The sequence below is a fragment of the Trachemys scripta genome, chromosome 21 (genome assembly GCF_013100865.1).
Source record: "Trachemys scripta elegans isolate TJP31775 chromosome 21, CAS_Tse_1.0, whole genome shotgun sequence".
NCBI lineage: Eukaryota > Metazoa > Chordata > Testudines > Emydidae > Trachemys > Trachemys scripta.
In genome coordinates this window covers 1,179,703-1,191,271 of record NC_048318.1, presented here as the reverse complement: position 1 = coordinate 1,191,271, position 11,569 = coordinate 1,179,703, and positions in this window count along the sequence as shown.

Here is an 11,569-nt window from a genome sequence, read left to right as displayed (position 1 = left end):
CTTCCCGAATGACAGATCATTTCAGAAACATTTACCAAGAATTGCCCACTTTGAAAATAGCCACCATCTCCCATTGCTCTCAATGAGGCTATGGATTACACGTAGCAACTGGCCCCTTCCTCAGTGGTTCTCATTGTTCTCAAGAGGACTGAGCCAAAGCTGCCCTCATGGAAGATGGCGACAGAGAGGAGAAGTGAGACACAGGTCAATGGAGGCAGTGGCCATCTCTGCTGAGCACAGTCTACGCCCGCCCTCCCATAGAGAACACTAGAAGATGGAAGCCATTTAAAATAGGGCAATGCTTTGTGAATTTCTCTGAAGAACAGCGTTATTCTTCAGCCTCTGCTGACAGAGAAACTTTCAGTTATAAAGAACAATAGGGAGAGAGACAAGTACACTTATTCCTTGACTTTAGCAAAGCTTTTGATACCGTCTCCCACAGTATTCTTGCCGCCAAGTTAAAGAAGTATGGGCTGGATGAATGGACTGTAAGGTGGATAGAAAGCTGGCTAGATCGTCGGGCTCAACGGGTAGTGATCAATGGCTCCATGTCTAATTGGCAGCCGGTTTCAAGCGGAGTGCCCCAAGGGTCGGTCCTGGGGCCGGTTTTGTTTAATATCTTTATTAATGATCTGGAGGATGGTGTGGACTGCACTCTCAGCAAGTTTGCAGATGACACTAAACTAGGAGGCGTGGTAGATACACTAGAGGGTAGGGATCGGATACAGAGGGACCTAGACAAATTAGAGGATTGGGCCGAAAAAAACCTGATGAGGTTCAACAAGGACAAGTGCAGAGTCCTGCACTTAGGATGGAAGAATCCCAGGCACTGCTACAGACTAGGGACCGAATGGCTAGGTAGCAGTTCTGCAGAAAAGGACCTAGGGGTCACAGTGGACGAGAAGCTGGATATGAATCAACAGTGTGCTCTTGTTGCCAAGAAGGCTAACGGCATTTTGGGCTGTATAAGTAGGGGCATTGCCAGCAGATCGAGGAACATGATCGTTCCCCTTTATTCGACATTGGTGAGGCCTCATCTGGAATACTGTGTCCAGTTTTGGGCCCCACACTACAAGAAGGATGTGGAAAAATTGGAAAGAGTCCAGCGGAGGGCAACAAAAATGATTAGGGGGCTGGAGCACATGACTTATGAGGAGAGTCTGAGGGAACTGGGATTGTTTAGTCTCCAGAAGAGAAGAATGAGGGGGGATTTGATAGCAGCCTTCAACTACCTGAAGGGGGGTTCCAAAGAGGATGGAGCTTGGCTGTTCTCTGTGGTGGCAGATGACAGAACAAGGAGCAATGGTCTCAAGTTGCAGTGGGGGAGGTCCAGGTTGGATATCAGGAAAAACTATTTCACTAGGAGGGTGGTGAAACACTGGAATGCGTTACCTAGGGAGGTGGTGGAGTCTCCTTCCTTGGAGGTTTTTAAGGTCAGGCTTGACAAAGCCCTGGCTGGGATGATTTAGCTGGGTTTGGTCCTTCTTTGAGCAGGGGGTTGGACTAGATGACCTCTTGAGGTCCCTTCCGACCCTGATATTCTATGATTCTATGATTCTATAAAAAAAACTATTTAAAAAAATTGCCCATTGCATCAGATCTACTCAAGGCTCATCTCAGCCAGTGTTTGTGTAAACACAATGTCTGAGCTGAGACCACCTGGGACAAAACTGGCTCTAGCACAGGGGGCTCAGTTTCTAGCACAGGGGGCTCGGATCCATTTTTAAATTAATTTGAACTCATACATTAAATACTGGATTTTCTTGAAAACTCCCAGGAAATTAATTCAGTATGCAGCAAATAAGTGTTGCAATTTTGGGGAGGATACAGTGTGTGTCAGGGACCCACAGCTGAACGAAGACCCAGCTCATTGCCCTCGGCTGATTCAACTAATGAACCTGACCTCCTGATTGACTGAAGACTCCAGTGGGCACATTCTTAAACTCTGGAGAAGGCCTGGGTCCCTGGCTGCTCAATAGTTTCCTTGCCTACCGCTGTGTTTCTGGTCCTGCTCCCTGGTCCTGCTCTCAGCTCCATTCTTGCTCCTGACCCTCACTCCTAACCCCTGCTTCTGCTTCCTGGTCCTTGTTCTTGGCTGCCACCACTGGTTTCTCCCCATTGGCTCCCAGTTCCTGGTTTCCACTCCTGGTCCATGCTCTGCTTCACCTGATTCTTCTGGCTCTGACCCTTGGCTTCTGATTCCTGGTTCTCAGCTCTGGCTCGCTCCCTGGACTTGGTAACTTGGCTCCTGATTTGGGCGGTGGCCATTAGGCCTGGTCACCTCTGCTCCAACCACTAGGCCAGCTGCCCTCCCTGACCATTAAGAAACACTTCCCCCTGGCCTGATCTTGAACAGTATTCTTCATATATAGCAAAGAGCTTGAATCCCAGCTTGAAGTGCGAAACTTAACTTAACTCAGCTATGGAACCATGACTGCTTCTCCGTGATAAATTTGTGTGTTCTTTTTAACATATATTCTTTAATTATTTATTCCGCTTCCTATCTTATGTATACTTAACAAGATTTCTTTTTGCGTGCACATAAAGCTGGAAACATTAATTTCTCATTGTCTCCTGTCAGTTTTCTTAGAGAAAGGCTATACTAGCGATAATGTAATGTTGTAAAGAGAATTGAATTATTCATGGCGATGGAGTGAAATGACTCACAGTAAAACTTTATATTTTATGTAATTTGTTTTTCCCTAAGCCTGTTGTGTAAACCTAACAAATTATGCATGTCACTTCCCTAGCTAAGTGTTTAATATTTTAGCAAACGCTCTGTGTATTTTTGTCACTTAATAAAAAGAACCAGTAGATTTCTTTAATAAGCAGTGATTAGTACACAGTAGCTATACGTCCAAGCAAGTCAAACAGTTGGGGTTTGTCTATGTAGGAAAACAGGCCAGAATAGCTATTCCATAATAGCTCCCTGGATGGACACTCTTATTCTATACTAGTCTACTTTTGGATTAAGTTAAACTACACAAAGACACTCTAGTGTGGAATAAGAGTGTACACATGAGGAACTAGTGCAGAATAGCTTATTTTGCAATAGCTTTCCTGTGCAGACAAATCCTTCTACAGCTGCTCACTGAGCCATTACGTTCATGGAGGCTAAATCCAGAAAAGAAAACTCTGATCATCTAATGCAAGCTCCTGCATATCACAGGCCATAGAGTTTACCTGAAATAATTCCGATTTGAACTACAGCAGATCTTTTAGAAAAACATCCCCTCTTGTCTTAAAGATTGCCTGTGATGGAGAATCTACCGCAGCCGTGGGCAAATTGTCCCAATGATTCTGTGCTAATAACGGGCTAAGCTATGGCATTAAGGGCAGGAGCGCTGCCAGCTTTTCTGCTGCCCTAGGGGGAGGAAGGTCCCGCCCCGAAATGCCGCCCCCCACAGAGGAAGGTCCCGCCACCGCGGTCGCTCCCCCTCAAACTGTAGTGCCCTAGGCGACCGCCTAGGTCACCTAATGGGTTGCGCCAGCCCTGATTGAGGGTATGTCTACACTACAATAAAATACCTGAGGGTGGCCTGTGTCAGCTGACTTGGGCTCTGGGGGGCTCGGGTGCGGAGCTATAAAACTGCAGTGTAGACACTCAGAGGCTCAAGGGGGGAGGATGCCAAAACTAGGACCCCAACCAGAGCCCGAACATCTACACTGTAATTTTATGGCCTCACAAGCACAAGTCAGGGGATGTGGGCCAGCCGCGGGTGTTTTATTGCAGTGTAGACATACCCATCGTCACAGAGTCATTTGAAGATGCATCCCCGAAGAGGAGGCAGAGAGGACTGCTGAGGCGCTGTTAGGCTCAGCATTCCTTGTGCTTTTCTGGCCTAGAGTGAGCTGCGCAAAGCAGGGTCTGTGAGGAAGCAGAGGACAGTGGTTAGGAAGCTTTGGCTCCAAGGCACTTGTTAGCATTAAGGCATGAGAGGGAGAGAGGAAGGGCATGGACCAGGCATGGAGACTGAGGTAGGGTATTGCTAAGACCAGAAGGAGAATGCTCCCTTAGGAGCTCAGGCTGGGAAGGGAGATATTTGCGAGGAGGTTCCATTCCTCTTTCCCGCATCAGAGCCCAGGGTCCTGGAGGTGAAAGCAACAGTTAAAGGAACAGTGGTGTCAAGTTGGTGCCAGCTCAGACAAGAAGATGTCCAAGCCTTTGCCCATTCTCACTTATCTAAACATACTCCATCTTCTACAGACCTGATCCCCACCCTCAGCATTGACCTGACCTCACCCCTGCACCTTACTCATAGAACTTATGGCTAGAAAGGACCATCATAACCATCTGGTCTGCACATCACAGGCCACAGAACCTCACCCATCCACTCCTGTAACAGACCCCGAACCTCTGGCTGAGTTACTGAAGTCCTCAAATCATGGTTTAAATACTTCAAATGACAGAGAATCCACCATTTACTCTAGTTCAAGCCATTGGCCATCATCTTTGAAAACTCATGGCAATCGGGGGAGGTCCCGGATGACTGGAAAAAGGCTAATGTAGTGCCCATCTTTAAAAAAAGGAAGAAGGAGGATCCAGGGAACTACAGGCCAGTCAGCCTCACCTCAGTCCCTGGAAAAATCATGGAGCAGGTCCTCAAGGAATCAATTCTGAAGCACTTAGAGGAGAGGAAAGTGATCAGGAACAGTCAGCATGGATTCACCAAGGTCAAGTCATGCCTGACTAACCTAATTGCCTTCCATGAGGAGATAACTGGCTCTGTGGATGAGGCTAAAGCAGTGGACATGTTATTCCTTGACTTTAGCAAAGCTTTTGATACAGTCTCCCACAGTATTCTTGCCGGCAAGTTAAGGAAGTATGGGCTGGATGAATGGACTATAAGGTGGATAGAAAGCTGGCTAGATCGTCGGGCTCAACGGATATTGATAAATGGCTCCATGTCTAGTTGGCAGCCATCAAATGGAGTGCCCCAAGGGTCAGTCCTGGGGCCAGTTTTGTTCAATATACGTGATAATCACATAGACGCAATAAAATCAATCCCCGAGCGCTGTCCGTCGATTCCGGTACTCCACCGCCGCAAGAGGCACAACCGGAGTTGACAGGGGAGCGGCAGCAGTCGACTCAGTCCTGTGCACACACCGCGGTAAGTAGACCTAAATACGTTGACTTCAGCTATGCTATTCTCATAGCTGAAGTTGCGTATCTTAGGTCGATCCCCCACCAGGGCATAGTGTGCTGCTCCTCTCCAAAATCTGCTCTGGGATTGGTTCAGCGACCGAGTGACTTCATTTTTATACTCCTCCCTCGGTGCCTGCTGCTAGCTCCCACCAGTCCCCATGCTGGATTCTGGGGCCAGCAGAATATCATCCCTGTGGACCAAGTCATCGTGCACCAGCATTGGCTCCATGCTGGGTACAGTGCCCAGCACCCAGTCAAACTCCTTATCAAACGGGCATGATGTCGGCAAATTGCCCAAGGCGCGAGTCTAGAACATAAGAACAGCCATACTGGGTCAGACCAAAGGTCGATTAGCCCAGGATCCTGTCTTCCGGCAGTGGCCAATGCCAGGTGCCCCAGAGGAAATGAACAGAACAGGTAATCATGAAGTGATCCATCCCCTGTCGCCCATTCCCAGCTTCTGGTCCCCTTTTTCTGGTACTCAGTCTTGAGCCACTTAATCTGCTCCCTGGACTGGTCACCGATCTAATATATTTGCAATGCTGGCAGCTTCTTCACTATTTGCTGGTACGCCTGATCATTCCAGGTACTCTTACTGAAGTCCACTGTTTTACTGGCCTCACACTACAGATTCACCAAAATCTGGCAGTGCTCCCATGAACATGAAGCAGCGCACTTGCAAAAAGCTTCTTCTGGTCAATCTGCATTGCAAACACAGAAGGCTCTCTGATGGTGTGTTTGTAGCTTAGTGGTCAGAAGACAACGGAAGGGTTAACGCTGACTCACTGAGTTGCTGCAGTACACCAAGGGGGCTGCTTCTGTTTTCAGTGGATTGGAGATTCTTAGGATAGAGGGGACAAAGGAAATTGTCCCATGGGATTGTGGGATACTTTTGGTCAAGGGGGTGCTATGTCTACACTGCAAAGGAACAGGGCTTGAACCCTGTGTCACTGCTTGACTTGGGCTCGGACCCCGCAGAGTCCTAGGACCCTAGGTCTGAGCCCAAGTCTGAGACAACTGTGTTTAGACAAAAAGGAGGTCTGGGCTCAAGCCTGAGTCTTAGCCCAGGCTTACAGGGCAGTGTAGACAAACCCTGAGTTTCCTCTTCTCAGGTAGGTTCTCTATTCCTCAGATCATCCTCGTAGCCCTTCTCTGCACCTGTTCCAATTTGAATTAAAATTTCTTAAACATGGGAGACCAGAACTGTACACACTATGCCAGATGAGGGCTCACAAGTGCCTTGTATAATGTGTAAGAACATTTTCCTATCTCTGCTGGAAATACCTCACCTGATGACTCCTCGACTTGCATTAGCCTTTTTCGCAGCTGCATCACACTGGCAGCTCATAGTCATCCTATGACCGACCAGTACACCCAGAACTTTTTTCTCTTCTGTTGCTTCCAACAGACATGTCCCCAGCTCATAGCAAAAATTCTTGTTGTTAGTCCCTAGGTGTAGGACCTTGCACTTTGCACTATTAAATTTCATCTCATTTCTATTACTCCAGTTTTCAAGGTGCCTTGTATGATACTCCAGTCCTCCTCTGTATTGACAATACTTCCTGTGGTAGCTAGGGGTCCTCTTGAGTACCCACCAAACCACAATTTGGGCTACTTACAGAGTCCTTCCCCTGGTTGTGGCAAACAAGGGCTTCTCCAAACAACCAAAGATTCTTTTCCCTCTCCCTCCTCTGGGAGAGGGAGAATCAGAGTAAAAGAAAAAGACAAAGGTGGTCAGCCTCTTAGGCAATCTTTTGGGTCACCCTTTTGGGGTTCATGTTACCTATAGGTTCTAATATCCTTGCTCAGGATTAAGGTCTGCCTCCAGCCCATCTTTGTGGCAATCCCCACTTTGCACCAGGTCCATATGGTCTCAGGGGTAGCAAAGTCTGCAACTGTCTTCCTGTTTGCTGATCTGTCACTTAGCCAGCAGTCTGTGAGGCACAACTGCCTGCTCCTAGTCACTGCCCACCCCTGTGGGGGATTTTCCCTTTTTAAGCTTCCTCTCTCCAGGCAGAACAAGCCTTACAGGTGTGTCTGGTTAGTGCTGGCTGAGCCCAGAAGAGCTTGTTAGCTTCCTCTCTACTGGAGTGAGGGTGTGCCCCTCTCACCTCCCAAATTTGGTGTCCTCCACCGATTGTGTTAGCACACTCCCACTTTTGATGCCAATGTCATTAATGAAAATGCTAAATAAGATTGGCTCCAACTTCTCCAAACCTTCCTTGGCTGAAACAGAATTATCCAACAGAACCTGTTTGCAACTAGCCCCTCCCTAGTCCCTAGATCCTTGCTCTGTACCACTGTATGCTGAGGAACCTGTATCAGAAGGAGAGAGAATCTTCTTTCTTCAGAAATTAGCCTAGGATAGGATAGAAATATAATCAGAAGAGGTGAGAACTTAATCTTCTATGAAGTGGTGGTTCCAGTGAGCACAAGTTGTGTCCCCCAGAATATTCTCACCATTTGCCATTTGCCAGAACTACCACATTGGGTGATGAAGACCATCAGTGTCAATTAGCTCCACTAGCGGTAGGTCCAGGATAAGTATGTATCCCTGTCTAGCCTATGTCTTCAGCAGCATATTGAGACTTTCCCATCCCAAATGGCCTCCTTTGAAAGTGGTTCCACTTTTAAGCCCAGAACTCTGAAAGTCCATCCACTTCCTGTTTCTGATTGTTGGGTGCCAGGAGTAACTTTCAGGGGACAGGTGATGTTCTGTGAAATGTGCCGTCATTAAAGTCATGCACACAAGCTGTAAGAGAGCACATTGTTTTATCTAACCAGTCTCTGGACGCACAGAGGAGGGGTTTGCCCTGTCAGCCTGGCAGTATCCTTGCCTCTTGTGTCAGCCTACAGATATAAAACAGCCAGTAAGAACCTTGGCCAACCTAGTGGCATTCAGCTGAAGCGGTGGTTTTATTTAAAGATATTTCTTGCATTTCAGGATTGCATGTTACCATAGCCACCAGCACCCAAAGGCTAGAGTGATGATGAAGCCATGGGACTGGTAAAGTGAAAAAAAAAGCAAATGCTGGTGCTAGGGTAACCAAGTGTGAAAAATCGGGACGGGGTGGGGGGTAATAGGAGCCTATATAAGAAAAAGACCCAAAAATCGGGACTGTCCCTATAAAATCGGGACATCTGGTCACCCTAGCTGGTGCTAAACTATAAAATACAGTATTCACTGCACGAACCAATGGATTGGTTCTTTGAGATGAGCAGAGTTGTTCTTTTCTGTGCACTCGGTAAGCTGGATGTGTGAATGACTTTTCTTGCTTCTAGTCCCATCTGTAGTCGGAAGAGAGCCTAAGACATAAGCCCTTTTATCAGAGGCCTGGTATAAGGCAGAGCCTGTTCACAGAGTAACACTTTGAGAGTATTCAATTTTTATGACACTGTTGTGTTTGGGAGCCAAAGGTGGAAGCCTGCTGAAAAAGTGGAAACCTGTTGAAATTGTTTAGTTAGCTTTATGTTCCAATTCGCTTCTTTCACAGACTAGACTCCTTCCTAGTCTGGCCCCAATCCTTTTCCCTGGTACAATTCTTGTTAGTTCCAGCTCAGGTGGTAACTTGGGGATTTCTCATGACTGGCAATCCCCTTTGTTCTGTTCCACCCCCTTTTATAGCTTTGGCCCAAGGCGGGAATCTTTTGTCTCTCTGGGTCCACAGCCCTCCTTCTAAATGGAAAAGCACCAGGTTTAAGATGAATTCCAGTATCACGTGACATGGTCACATGTCACTGTAAGACCTCATTCTTCATTACCCAGGTCACAGGTACACAGGAAGGCTTGCAGATAAATGAACCCATTCACAACCAATTGGCCTAGTTAATGGGAGCCATCAAGATCCTAAGCCACCATTAATGACCCACACTTTGAAGTATTACTCTGAGGTCCTTTTGTAATTATACATATTTCTAGTTTCAGATACAAGAATGATACATACATACAAATAGGATGAACACCCTCAGTAGATTATAAGTTTTGTAATGATACCTTACAAGAGACCTTTTGCATAAAGCATATTCCAGTTACATCATATTTACATTCATAAGCATATTTCCATAAAAAAACATATGGAGTACAATGTCACAAAATGAATACCACCTCCAAGTGAAATGCAAAGATGGAATGCAGTTGTCCTGTCTACAGTGGCACTAGTTCAAAAGACCAGATCTAGGGGTCATCTTTGCAAAAAAATGCCTTTGGTATTTTTACCAATTTTTACCAAAAGTGGTACCTTCAACAGCACAGTGCCCCTTAGTGCCATGCTTGGTCATTGGTTCCATACTTAAACTCCCTGGATTTGCTTTGCAAATCTCCTATCCAAGTTCTGAGCAGGACTAACCTCTTGTGAGATTTGATACTGACACTATATACTGCTGCCTAAACCAGTACTGGATTTTCCATGGCGCCAGGCCCATGCTCCAAAGGGGCCCCAGACCGGTCTGCTCTTCTCCACACACACACACCCCGTCACTGCTCTCTCCTGTGGGGGCAGCTGGCAGAAGCTTGGTCCTGCCGGCTCCTGCTGCAGCAGGGCAGGCTCCCCCAGCAGCCAAGCTCCCCCTCCCCCACCTCTTCCCCTGAGCATGCCGCGTTCCTGCCCTTCCCTGCCCCCAACACTTCCCCTGCCGCCGAACACCTGTTCACCCACATGAGGGAGGGGGAGTAGCGGAGCTGCAGCACGCTCTCCGCTCAGGGGAGGAGGCGGAGAAGAGGTGGGGGTGGTGCCTTGGGGAAGGAGATGGAATCAGGGCATACCCCCTCCAGCCCCCTGCCATGGAATCAGGGAAGGGAGCACCCCCACGATCCCAGCCCACACCCCCAGCTCTCTGCCTTGACTCCTGCACTGCCCTCTCACACCTCCAACCCCTTGCCCTAACTCCTGCACCCCCCACGACCCCAGTCCTGACTTCTGCACCTCCCCCACATCCCCACCCCCACCCTGAGCACCAAACAGGAGCTCTTGCACCCCCTCCCCCACATTCCCACCTGCACCCCTTGCACCAAATGGGAGCTGCCCCAGGTAAGCACTCCACACCCCAACCTCCTGCCCCAACCCTAAGCCCCCTCCCTCACCCTAACTCCTGGCCAGACCCTGCACCCCCAGCCCTGTGCTCAGAGCACCCCCACCCTCAGCTCAGTGCAGAGAGAGATGAAGAGAATGAGCTAGAACCAGGGAGAAGGTAGGTACCCGCTCTATGTGGACAGGGGCGGGGGGGATCCTTTTTACCCCTCCCCAGCCCTGCTGCACTTGCAGTTTACCCCCAGCCCCTCCCTTGCTCCAGGGACAACCCTAGCTCCAGCCCTGCTGTGCTTTTGCCCCCGGCCCCTGCCTTGCTCCAGTCAGCAGGGTCTAATCTGCCCCCCATGCCTCACTGTGCTCATCTTGCCCCTGGACCCTGCCTCGCTCCAGCTGGGGACCAATCTTTCCCCCCAACCATGCCCCTCTGTCAGGGCAGGGGGAAAATCAATGACTTAAAAAAAAATCTGATTTTTTTAACTTAAATTGGATTTTTGAGGAAAAAATCCTATCTAAACATAGTTTTAATTATATGTCATCATGGAATAGGGATTATAAATTCTAATTCTATAGTATGAGACAATATATTCATGTAATATTTAAGAAAAGTTTTGTAAAAGAGTTCTAATAGTTCATGGATTAGGGACCCAATCTTATAGGGCTCCACGGGCTTCTGTATAGATTATTTAGGTTAATCTTCCTATCTACCCAATGGGACTCAGTGCTCAGTCTAGAAGATACCATCAGAGATGCTTAGTTTTGCAGTTCTCAAACTGTGGATTTGTCTCCTCAGAGGTAACATGCTTGTTAACAGCAAAAATGTTTTAAATAAATAAATAATATATAGAGGTGAGAAAAAACAGACGTCAACTCTATTGTCCCTCTGCAAATTTGTGTACACAGAGGCAATCCCTTACCTCTCTCTAAAAGTGAAAAGTTTCAGAAAGTTCAATGAATAGAAGATTGTTGGAGGCAGAATAGATCTGGACAAGGAGAAGAAGTCTTGAGATAAATGTGAGAAGCGAGGGACACATGCTTTTTGGTTAAAATATTATGTTTGCTTTTGAAGAAAAAAATCCAGAATTCGAAATGTTGTTGTTTTAGTTAAATAAAACAATTTAAATGTCTGTCTGGTGATGTTCTCCTCCTAATACAGCCTGGCAAGAAAATCCTCCAAATATTAATGATTAACCTGTTGAACTGGAGATAGTTCACCTCCCAATGACTTGATAAATATCTGCTTCAATTATCATTGGTAAATGAAATAACCAAATAACCATTCATTTTCTGATACAGCTGTAAAACTCATCTGAAAAGTTTTCAAAATATATCACTGTTTAAAAATGTATAGTGTGTACCTTCTAAAAATGAAACCTGCATTTATCTCTCAGTTGTGAAG